Raw genomic sequence first — 13,180 nt, 5'->3', positions numbered from 1 at the left:
TTTGTCTAATCCATTTCGGATCTGCCTTCTGAGACTGCAACAAGCCTAGTTACATAACTGCCTAAGACATCAAAACGTCCATATTCAGTACAAGAGTCCTTGGCCTTCTTCATATTGGAGGAGAGAACATGGCGGGGGGGCGGTGCGGGGAGGGAGAAAAGAGTTAAAGCTAGTACATGTTGTTTTCATAAGATAGGAGATATAAGATATACACAGAGCACCTTCAGAAATGATGACCCAGTAAGGAATATGAAGCAGAAAACCTATGCCTAGTGGACCCAAAACGTTGAGCAGGAAGCAGGTTCCTAAGGCAGCATCTCATTCAACCCCCTTGCTTTTTCACAAAAGGAAATGGAGGCACAAAGGGGTTGCTCCTTGGGCTGGTTGGGTAGGGCTGGAAGACCCACCCAGGTGGTGCTCTTCACCCACACTGCACACAGCCTTTCCATGCTGCCTGAGGGGTTCGCTCTTGAGGTTGAGGTGCATTTTCTTCCAGCTGATAAACCCCAATGTTTTCTTTACATACCAGGAGGGCCCATCTGAACTGGATTTTTGATTCCTGCCTTAAGGAAATGCTGCTACTGGTCCTCCTCTTCCTTTGCTATTGTCACCATCATCAAGACTATCATTAATTGGGCACTTACTGTATGCCAAGCACTATGCTAAGCACTTGACAAAAGTTATTTTATGTCATCCTCACAACAATCCTACAGAATAGGTTTTATTCTACCCATTTTATGAGGAAACTAAGGCTGAGGGTTAAGCAGCTTGCCTAAGGTCATTCCAGAAAACAGCTGTGCTGGGTTTTGAACTTAAGGCCATGTGGCTTCTAAGTCAGATATCTTAATCTATTACATCATATCACTTTTGAAAGGGGAAGCATCCTGGAGCTACTTGTAAAAACCTGGTAATATCTAATCACAGATCAGGTTCTCCCATGGGTTTTGCACTATATTAGTTGCCATGGGAATGGGAAGAAGTAGCTGGGCCCTGCCCCTAGTGGACTTTTTAATCTCCATATCCTGATACAGGGACTGGCATGAAACAGGTCCTTGCACCTCCAGCCTGGACCCCTAGAGACCTTGAAAGTGACCAGGAGGTCAAGGAGCTTCAGTATAATCATGGTTCATCTTCATAGGGAGTTAGTTTTACTAAGTGATTTTTGCAGAGAGATGGTACATCAAAATCATGGCTTTATTAAAGTAGGATCCAAAATTGATATATTAAGCTAAATGTGGAAAAAAATATTTTATTAGCTGATGATGATCTGCTTGAACCATTGGAAGGAGAAAAGGGAAATCCATTTATGTTGGTTGGTTGCATGGATGGATGGATGGATGGAGGGAGGGAGGGATGGATGGATGGTTTAAGTGGTAGATGGGAGGAATAGAAATAGCTCAAGTGGTTAAGCACTGGCTTCCCATGTACGAGGTCCTGGATTCAATCTCCAGTACCTCCGAAAAAAAAAAAAAGGTGGATGGGTAGATGAATCAATAGATAGGTAGGTGGGTGGGTGGGAATAACGTTGAGAAAATTGCACAATTAGGAATCCTTATTTAGGTAAATCTCTCTGTAGTTACTCTTAGGCATGAATTAATCAACAAGAGAATTTCTAGACATAAGAAATCAAATCTGGAGTTCAAACACTGGAGCCCACGAGTCCCCTAATATTATGTATGCACACACAGATGTCAGAGGAAATACACGTGTGTTTTCCTAGGTAATGTGCTTCATGGCTTTCATCATGTTTCCAAAGTGTCCCTGCATCTTCAAATGTTTCAGGAAAAATATTTACTCCTCTTTTCCCATGTCACCTTTGTCCCCACTCAGCGTGCCTCCAGTCTCCCTTACCAGTTCCCTCCATTCTGTCCCCTCTGAGCTGTCACTGTGTGGTGTCCCCACCAGAACGCACGCTCTGCTACCCTGGCAGCTTTCTGGCCTAAAGGAGAATGAGTGTTCACAGAAGGCTCTGAGGTTGGTGCAGATTCCTATGTTTAGGAAACCAGAGTTACCTATAGTGATCAAAGGACCCATTGGCATGATCTCCATGAAGCTTTCAGGCTTCCCCATGGCTGAGCTCACAGCCAGCCGTCTGCAAGTTCTCTGTGATGCTATAAACATGAACTGGCCCTCACGTCTTACATCATTCTCAGCCCATACCACTTGTTCAAGTTTCGCCATATCTCCGTCCTCTCGGATATAGCATCTGTTTAATATTTTAATCAACTCTGTTTTTCATTAAGGTCTTATTTTTAAAAGAAACCTAATCCCACTAAGTGAAGACTAACATCACTTATTATAAACAAAAAATGCAGTAATTGTGAAAATCTAAATCATGGTAAAACTATGCTATTAAATTCTAGCCAGATCTTGTATCTTACTAAAAGCTCTATGCCTTTGTTAAAATTAGAAATTAGCAAGTGTGGGAGAGATGTTAAAGACTTACTAGCACCTAACAGACTTTTTCCATGATGTAACAGAAAGGGCTGGAAGAGGATTAGAAAGGGAATAACTTTCTCTGTGTGATTCAATATTGATTCATTCCAAACCTGATGGCCCCTAAACTCATCTCCTGTTCCACCCATATCATTGGTGCACGTCCCACATTTGGGGGTAACATAAAAGGAACAAAGTACAATCCAGTTTCTGAGGTCAGGCCAGCTGCATTTTCTTGACAACAGAATACCTGGGTTTGAACACCAGCCCGGGAGTTCCCACCTGGGAGAGGGTAGGAAGCCTCGTAACCTCACCGTGCCCAGCGCCTGTGCACCTGTGATGTGGGAGTGGTGACAGCCTTGGCTGCTTGGCAGAGCTGTTGGGAGGGAAGGGCTTGGTGGCGTGAGCACCGACGTTCCACGTGCAGAGACCTGACCCTGAAGGATTTGGTTTTGTTCTCGCACCTGGTACCTGACACTCGCCACACTGCAAGTGCTTCGATAATGATGCTCAATTTTTAAATGGCATCACTTTTGAGGATAGTTTTATCCTAAAACCAAACAAACCCTCAAGCCTTTATTTCTGTTCCATTTCAGTATCAGCTGACCGACTTGGCAGTAAAATGTTTTAGAAAAACCTGTAATAATATCTTGGATGTTGCTAGACTTTTATGGTTTTTAAGTCTTGCCTATTCCTAACTAATGTTTTGACCAGCATAACCACATTATGAGGTAGGCAGGGCACTTAGACTTAAACTGCCTTTAATCTTTCCTGAAATAAGAGAAATAATGATTCCATTTTACATGTGATCATGAGATTAGTGCAAGGGTGTGGCTCTGGCTTCTTGTCACAGGGACTGTGTTCCCTAAGTTCCTGGGGGCAAAGGGGCACGTGTTACAGCATTCCAGAAGCCCAAGAAGAAACAAGATCAGCTTCTAGAAGAATCCACTTTGTTCCAAAATTTGGAAGGAAAAAGAAGTTTCCTCCCTAGCTATTTGATATAATTTTCAATATTCTAAAAATTAAACCGATATAGAATAAAGTACACTATTCACATGAATTTTTAAAATAAAACAGAAGACCTCCAAGGAATTTCAAGGCTGCATCGGGCGGTACTGCTAAGTATGGGGGAGTTTACTTACTGCTCTCCCACCTTAGGATCCTTTGATGGAATATTTGAGATGTCCTCTTATAAATAAAGGACTTCACACAGTCCCTGGTACATAGTAAATGGCTCCATAATGGTAATCCTGGATTTTAGTAAGTAACCCGTCAAAGTCACAGCAGACATAGAACAAGGATTACAACCCAAGTCCTCTGCCCATGACCTTAGACTTGAATGGAAAATATCCAGTCTTGAAGCTCCATCCATTTGCAGGTGATTTGGGAAGTCCAAGGGGGAAGAGCGGGAGGCAGGATAACAGAACCCTGGAGTCATCGGCTCTGCAGACATGCAGGCCTGGCACCTCTCTCATGGACCAACAGGTTCGTTCTTGGGGCTCCCTCCTGAGGTGCAGACTGCCTGCCTCTGAGGCACCACCATGTGTTCTATGTGTCAGTTAATCCTAACAACTATCCTGTGAAGAAGGTGTTACCATTCCCATTTTACTGATGAGAAATTTGAGGCTCAGAAAACTTTAATGATGTGCTGAGACTTCCAGCCTCTGCTCCTGAATGTAGAGTGCTAGAAGAAGCATCACTCACACCCATATAATGATGAACAACAAACCCATGGCTTTCTCCCAAACCACTGGAGAGCTGAGTGTTTAGAGCAACAAACTGGACCAAAATAAGAGGGGGGGGGCGCCTCCAAGAAAGGAAACAAGCTCTTGCTTTCCTAGGGGAGAAGGTTTAGCTAGAATAATTGAGGAATTGGCCCCTACTCTTTCTCTAAAAGTCCTACTGAGCACTCACAGAAAAGATCAGAAAAAGTTACAAGAAACTCATTGCAAAATAAAATAAAAATAAAAAATTCATTGCAACTGGCTGAGAAGGGAACTGGGCAGAGAGGTAGTTTTGATTTGCATTTCCCTAATCACTGGTGCTGTTGAACATGTTTTCATTTGTTTTCCACCATTTGTATTTTCTCTTTGGAAAAATTCCTATTCAAGGTTTTTGCCCTTTTTTAAATTGGTCATTTGACTTTTTATTGTTGAGTTGTAGGATCTCTTTATATATCATGGAAATTAAATGCTTGTCAGATATGTGGTTTCCAAATAATGTCTCCCATTGAGTAGGCTGAATTTCCACCCTCTTTTTTTTTTTAAGATACATAGATCACACAAAAACCACCCTCTTGACAAAGTCTTTGATGTGCAAAAGTATTTACTTTTAAGGATGTACCATTTATCTATATTTTCCTTTGGTTGTTTGCACTTTGGGTGTGAGGTCTAAGGACCCACTTCTACCAGGTCTTAAAGGTATTTTCCCACATTATCTTCTAGGAGGTTTATGGTCCTGGCTTTTATTTAGGTCTTTGATCCATTTTGAGTTATTTTTGTGAAAGGAGTGAGATAGGGGCCCTCTTTCATTCTTTGGTTGTGGATATCCAGTTCTCCCAGCAAAATTTGTTGAAGAGACTGTTTTGTCCCAGTAAAGTGGATTTAGTAGGCTTGTCAAAATCAGTTGACCTTAAAGGTGAGGGTCTATTTCTTAACTCTCAATTCAATTCCATTGATCAATATATCTATATTTATGCCATTACCTTGCTCTTTTGATCACTGTAGCTAGGTAATATACTTTAAGATCAGGAAGGGTGAGTCCTCCAACTTCGCTTTTCTTTTTTAAGGTGTTTTTGGCTATTCAGGGCCCCTTTCCCTTCGAAATAAATTTGATAATTGATGCTTTTTATTTCTATAAAGTAAGCTCTTGGAACTTTGATTGGGATTATGTTGAATTTATACATCAATTTGGTATAATTGGCATCTTAACAATATTTAGTCTTTTAATCCATGAACATGGAATGTCCTTCCATTTGTTTTAAGTCTTCCTTGATTTATTTTAGCACTATTTCATAGTTTTCTGAGTACAGATCCTTTACATCCCTGGTTAAATACTTCCTAGATATTTTATTCTTTTTGTTGCTGTTATAAATGGAATTTTTTCTCGATTTCCTCTTCAGATTGTTCATTACTAGTGTATAAAAGCACTACTGATTTTTGCATGTTGATCTTGTATCCTGCCACTTTGCTGAACTTATTTATTAGCTCTAGGATCCTTTTCATAAATATTTCACATTTTCAAAATACAGGATCATGTCATCTGTAAAGAGTGATCATTTTACTTCTTTTCCTATTTGATGCCTTTTATTTCTTTTTCTTGCTGAATGGCTCTAGCTAGAACTTCTAGCACTATATTGAACAATAGTGGTGACAGTGGGCATCCTTCCCTTGTTCCCGATCTTAGAGAGAAAGCTTTCAGTCTTTCACCATTGAATATGATGCTAGCAGGGGTTCTTTCATATATGCCTTTAATCATGTTAAGGAATTTTCCTTCTATTCCAGTCTTTTGAAGTGTTTTATAAAGAAACTAAGCTGGATTTTGTCGAATGCCTTTTCTATGTCAGTCGAGATAAGCATGTTTATTTCTCCTTCAATTTGTTAATGTGGTATATATTACGTTAATTGATTTTCTTGCATACTAGGAATAAAACCCACTTGATCATGGTGTAAATTCCTTTAATATGCTCTTGGATTCTATTTGCAAGTATTTTGTTGAGAAATTTTGCATCCATATTCATTAGAGAGATTGGTCTATAATTTCTTACTCTTGTGGTATCTTTATCTTGCTTTGGTATTAGGGTGATATTGTCTTCATAAAATGTGTTGGGTAGTTTTCCTTCCTTTTCAATTTTTTGGAAGAGTTTAAACAGAATTGGTGTTAATTCTTTTTGAAATGCTTGGTAGAATTTACCTGTGAAACCATCTGGTCCTGGACTTTTTTTTATTGAGAGATTTTTGATGACTGAATCTCTTTACTTATGACTGGTTTCTTGAGGTTTCTTATTTCTCCTATTGCCAATGTAGGTTGTTTGTGCATTTGTAGGAATTTATGTATTTCATCTAGGTTGTTTAATTTGTTTGTGTATAGTTTTTATAATATTCTCTTATGATCCTTTTATTTCTTGGGGCTCAGTAGCAATGCCCCCATTTCATTCCTGATTTTATGTATTTACATCTTTTTTTCTTTGTTTGTCTAGCTAAGGGTTTGTCGATTTTACTGATCTTCTCAAAGAACTGGATTTTTGTTTTGCTGATTCTCTCTACTGTTTGTTGTTCTCAGTTTCATTTCTTTCTGCTTGTATTAGTCATCCAAAGGGGTGCTGATGCAAAATACCAGAAATTGGTTGGTTTTTATAAAGGGTATTTATTTGGGGTATGAGCTTACAGATAGTAGGCCATAAAGCATAAGTTACTTCCCTCACCACAGTCTATTTTCATGTGTTGGAGCAAGATGGCTGCCGGCATCTGTGAGGGTTCAGGTTTCCTGCGTTCCTCTGGGCTCAGCTCCTCTCTTTTCTCCACAAGGTCAGCTATAGACTGTGAAGCTCTCTAGGCTTTGCCTCTCTCTACAAGGTTAGCTGTAGACTATCAGGTGAACGGCTCTGCCTCTCTCCCTGGGGCTTCAGCTTAAGACCAGCATCAAAGCCAACATCAAAACTCCAACATTAATAACCCTCAACTCTGTCCTTTGTCATGCCTTTTATCTGTGAGTTCCCACCCACCAAGGGGCGGGGACTCAACCCCCTAATGACATGGTCCAATCAAAGCCCCAGTCATAACTCAATCACACCCGGGTACAGACCAGATCACAAACATAATCCAATATCTATTTTTGGAATTCATAACCATATCAAACTGCTACACTGCTCTAATTTTTTTTTTTTTAAGGTACAGGGCACTTCATATGCGGGAAGCCAGCACTCAATCAATGAGCCTCATTGGCTCCTCTGAGTTGGTTTTTCTGTATGTTTACTTGTTGTTTGTTTTTAGGAGGCTCTGGGGACCAAAACCAGGATCTCCCATGTGGGAAACAGGCATTCAACTGCTTGAGCCACATCCACTCCCTAATCTTTTTCATTTCTTTCCTTCTGCTTGTTTTGGGATTAATTTGTTATTCTCTTTCTAGTTCCTCCAGGTGTTCAGCTAGGTCTTTGATTTTAGCTCTTTCTTCCTTTCTAATGTAGGCATTTAGGACTATAAATTTACCTCCCTGTACTGCCTTCACTGTGTCCCTTAAGTTTTGATAAGCTATGTTCTTGCTTTCATTAATCTCAAGATATTTACTAGTTTCTCTTGCAATTGCTTGACTCATGGATTATTTAAAGGTGTGTTTTTTGACCTCCGTATATCTTGCAAATTTTCCCCTTTCCTACTTATTATTGATTTCCACCTTCATTCCATTATGCTCAGAGAAGGTGCTTTGTATAATTTCAATAGGTTTAAATTTATTGAAACTTGTTTTGTGACCCAACATGTGGCCTATTCTGGAGAAAGATCCATGAGCACCTGAGAAGAATGTATATCCTGCTGATTTGGGGTACAGTGTTATGTATGTCTGTTAGATCTAGCTTATTTATGATACTGTTCAAGTTCTATTTCCTTGTTGATCCTCTGTATGGTTATTCTATCTATTGATGTGAGTGGCATGTTGAAGTCTCCAACTATTCTTGTAGAGACATCTATTTCTCCTTTCAGTTTTGCTAGAGTTTGCCTTATATATTTTGGGGCACCCTAGTTAGGTGTATAGATATTTATGATTGTTATTTCCTCCTGGTGGATTGCCCCTTTTAGTGATATATAATGGCCTTCTGCATGTCTTACAAACTTTTTTGCATTTGAAGTTAGTTTTGTCCAATATTAGTATAATTATCTCTGCCCTTTTTTGGTTATTGTTTGCATGAAAGATCTTTTCCAAACTTTTACTTTCAGCCTATTTGTATCCTTGGGTCTAAGTTAAGTCTCTTGTAGACAGCATATGGATTTTCTATCCATTCTGTCAGCTTATATCTTTTGGTTGGGGATTTTAATCCATTTACACTTAATGATGCTACTGTAGAGACATTACTTACTTCAACCATTTTATCCTTTGGCTTTTCATATGTCATATCTTACTTTTTCTGTCTTTTTGCCCTTTTGGTTACCCTTTCTGATATTCTTCATTTCTACACTCTCCTCTAAGTCTCTTTCCTTTCCTTTCAGGCTGTAGAACTCCCTTGAGCATTCTTGTAAAGCCAGCCTCTTGTGTAGTTTCTACTTATCTGTAAATATTTTAAACTCGCCGTCATTATTGAAGGACAGTTTTGCTGGATAAAGAATTCTTGGCTGGTGATTTTTCTTTTTCAGTATCTTAAACATATCATACCACTGTCTTCTAGCCTCCATAGTTTCTGATAAGAAATCCTCACTAAGTCTTACTGGACATCCCTTGTATGTGATAGGATGTTTTTCTCTTACTACGCTCAGAATTCTCTATGTTGGAGTTTTGATGTTGGAGTTTGATGCTGAATAGTATGTGTCTCAAAGTAGGTCTATTTGTATTCTTTTTTGAGTATGTTGTACTTTTTGTATATGTATGTTTGTCTTTAATGAGAACCGGGAAATCTTTGGCCATTTATTCCTCATATAACTCTTTCTGCCTCTTTTCCCTTCTCTTCTCTTTCAGGAACTGCCATAACACATATGTTGGTACACTTCATGTGCTCATTTAATACCCTGCTCCATTTTTTCCATTCTTTCTCTATCTGTTCTTCTGTCTTTTCAATTTCACCTGTTCTGTTTTCTAATTTGCTAATTCTTTCTTCTTTCATTTCAAATCCAGTGTTGTATGCCTCAAATGTATTTTTAATCTCATCCACTGTGTCTTTCATTCCCATAAGCTTTGCTATTTTTCTATTCAAGCTTTAAAATTCTTTGTGCTCACCCAGTGTCTTCTTAATATCCTTTATCTCTTTAGCCATATTTTCCTTCAACTCCTTGATTTATTGATTTGTATAAACATCATTGATTACTTGTTTCAAATCTTGTGTCTCATCTGGTGTTTTCATTTTTCCTTTGCCTAGGCCATATCTTCCTTTTTCTTAATATGGCTTGTAATTTTTTGCTGATGTCTAGCAATCTGCTTATGACAGTAAGTTTACTTTGATAATCAGTTTCTCTCTCTTGCCCAGGAATTTAGTGTTGAGTGGCTTTGTGTTATGGTTCTTCTTTGATTCTTGGTTCAACTTATTCTAGTTCTTTAGAATTACCCCTGTCTAACTGTTCAAAACAGGGTCAGGGACCCGCTAATGAGGTACAGACCAATTTCAAAGGGCCGTTGGTAGAGGGCAGGAAAAGCACCAACAAGCCTCCTATTTATTTCCCACCTGGAATGCACTTCCCTGTTCTGCCAGCAGATGGTGCTCTTCAACAAATCTCTCATCTCAAACCCTAGCGGGAATTGTGTTCCCTGGAACCAGGGCTGGGCAGGTGGTATAGAAGCAAGATGCTGGAGAATTTCCCCTCAGGGTGAGCTCTTCAAAGCCAAGCCTTGCAGTTCAAACTTGCTGATAAGAAGTCTCTCTCCTCGCTCAGCCCTACCCTTCCCTTTTCCCAAGGAGGAAAGAAATGTCCACTCCTTTCTGTGTCAGTAGCTGCCTGTCTAGGTCAGTAAGGGGGTGTTTGAGAAGGCAGGCAATCTTTAGCTGGCTCCAGCTCCAGGCTTAAGACAATGGCGTGGCCACACCCAGCTGGGAAGAGTGGGACTCATAGACACGGCAGACCAAACTGGCCAGTTAAAAGCTGGATCAGCAATAGGCTGTCTCCTTCCCTCTCCCCTTTCCAGGGGACATGGATCCCTGCAGCCCTCTTCGTCCATAGCCACCAGCCAGAGCCTGGAGGTCCCAACGCTGCCTGCTCTGAAGTTGGGGGTTGGGTGCCAGAAGCACAGGGGCACAAGTTACTCACAAAGCCTCCCAGCTAAGTCTCCTTTTCTTTACCCCTCACTCTTCTGCCCACTACCCTGCCTTCCACCATCTCCTGAGCCCAAGAATGGTTGATCCAGACAGTTTCTACCTGTCCTTTAGCTATATTCCTAGGAGAGAAGTGAGCCCTGTATCTCTCTAATCCTCCATCTTCCAGAAACTTCCCCATGATCATGTTTTTGTTGGTTTTTTTTAGATTTATTTATTTTATTTCTCTCCCCTTCCCACCTCCGTACCACCCCACCCCCGTTGTCTGCTCTGTGTCCATTTGCTGTGTTCTTCTATGTCCGCCTGCATTCTTGTCAACAACACCGGAAATCTGTGTCTCTTTTTGTTGCGTCATCTTCCTGCGTCTGCCCTCTGTGTCTCTGTGTGTGTGGCACCACTCCTGGGCAGGCTGTGCTTTTTTCGCTTGGGGTGGCTCTCCTTGTGGGGTGCACTCCTTGAGCATGGGGCTTCCCTACGTGGGGGACACCCCTGCATGGTACGGCACATGGGCCAGTTTACCACACAGGCCAGGAGGCCGGGGGTTTGAGCCCTGGATCTCCTATGTGGAAGGCAGATGCTCTATCGGTTGAGCCAAATACACTTCCCAAACATGTTTTTTTTTTTCCTGATCATATTCAGTTTCTGACACAATTGCATATGATTTTATTTTCATGAAAACATGACAATTTATGATAATTCCTTTACCACTCCTTCCTTTGTTTTTTTATTATCTTTTTTTTAAAAGATCATACAAAATGTTACATTAAAAAATATAAGAGGTTCCCATTTACCCCCACTCCCCATCTTCCCACACTCCTCCCACATCAACAACCTCTTTCATCAGTGTGGCACATTCATTGCATTTGATGAATACATTTTGGAGCACTGTTACACCACATGGATTATTGTTTACATTGTAATTTACACTCTCCACCAGTCCATTCAGTGGGTTATGGCAGGATATATAATGTCCTGCATCTGTCCCTGCAATATCATTCAGGGCAACTCCAAGTCCTGAAAATGCCTCCACATCACACCTCTTCTTCCCTCTCCCTGCCCTCAGTAACTCTTGTGGCCACTGTCTCCACATCAATGATATATTTTCTTCCATTGCTAGAGTCACAATAATCCTATAGTAGAATACCAGTAAGTCCACTCTAATCCATATTTTATTCCTCCATCCTGAGGACCCTGGGATGGTGATGTCCACTCCTCCTCTAAATCAAGAGGGGGCTTAGATCCCACATGGCTGATGGATGCGATTCTCCTGCTTGCACCTGTAGACTCTTGGTTCTCTGGTGTGGTAGTTGACCATCCTCACCTCCCTGTCAGCTGACCTGGGTAAGTCCAACGAACCGGAGAGTAAGTGTTACAACTCTGCTGAGGCTCCAGGTCCAGCTGGCACATGGACAGTACAGATATTCAAGTCTCCTGAGCATACACGAACCCCAGTGCCAACCACATAGTCAGTAAAAGTGACAGACGAGGCATGTGCAGAGAGGTCACGTCTGAGTCCAACTCCATCATGGTCAGAAGCACAAATTCCAAAGTAGGGACCACTGGCAAGGCACTGGACTCCAGAGCCATCTATTGCCATGAACAAGTTCTTAAATTTAATCCATTCCTGTGGGTGTGAGCCCATTGTATGTTGGACTTATTTGTGTTTTTTTTTGTGGGTTTTTTTTTTTACTTTTTTGTTTTATTGTTTTTTTGTTTATTTGTTTCTGTAGGATTTTTTTGATGAGGTTGCTTCAGTTAAGAAGTAATCAGGATGGGTCTTAATCCTATTACTCAAGTCCTTTTTAAGGAGAGTGAAATTCAGAAAGACAGAGAAAGCCACAGAGGAAGCAGCCAGAAGCTGAAATCAAGAGAACCCAGAAGAGAAGGGAGAGACCAAGAGATGCTACCAGATGCCTTGACATGTGACAAACTAAGGACTAAGAGTTGCTGTCAGCCAGCCCCAGAACACCACAGCCTTCAGGAAGAAAGCATTGCCTTGATGACTTCTTGATTTGGACTTTCCACATCAATGATATGGAAAAACATAAGGCAAGAAATTCCCATTGTTCAAGCTAAGCCGTTTAATGGTATTTGATTGAGTAGCCTAGGTAACTACAACATCCTAATACCAAAAACAGACAGTGACGTCACAAGAAGAAAAGTACAGACCAATTTCTCTCAGAACCTTGACACAAAAATCCCCAAGAAAATATTAGCAGATTGAGTCTAACAATAAGTTGAAAGGATAATACACTATGGCCAAGTGGAGTTTATCCCAGGAATGCAGGGTTCACTTAACATTTGAAGACAAATCAATGTAATGCATGCTATTAACAAACTAAAAAAGAAAAACCTTATCATCATTTCAGTAGACATTGAAAAAGCACTTAACAGAATCCATTGTCCATTCTTGATAAAAATCCTCAGCAAACAAGAAATAGCAGGAAACCTTCTCAACCTAATAAGGAGAATCTGCCAAAACCTACAGCTACCTTCATACTTGATAGTGAAGGATTAAAAGCTTACCCCTTAAAATCAGGAACAGGCAAGGATATCATTTCTCACCACTCCTATTTGAGTCCTAGCCAGTATAAGAAGGAAAGAAAATAAATAAGATCATTTTCAGATCAGAGAAGAAGAAATATAACTCTTTCTTCATAGATGACATGATTGTCTATTAGAAAATCCCCACAAAATCTACAAAAAAGCACCCAAACTTAATAAATGAACTTAGCAAGCTCATAGGTTAAGAAGTCAATGTATAAAAATCAGTTGTAGGAGGGGAGGTGGGTGGTG

The sequence above is a fragment of the Dasypus novemcinctus genome, chromosome 3 (assembly GCF_030445035.2).
Source record: "Dasypus novemcinctus isolate mDasNov1 chromosome 3, mDasNov1.1.hap2, whole genome shotgun sequence".
Classification (NCBI taxonomy): Eukaryota; Metazoa; Chordata; class Mammalia; order Cingulata; family Dasypodidae; genus Dasypus; species Dasypus novemcinctus.
The sequence above is the reverse complement of the archived record's forward strand: the minus strand, read 5'-3'. Positions refer to the sequence as shown.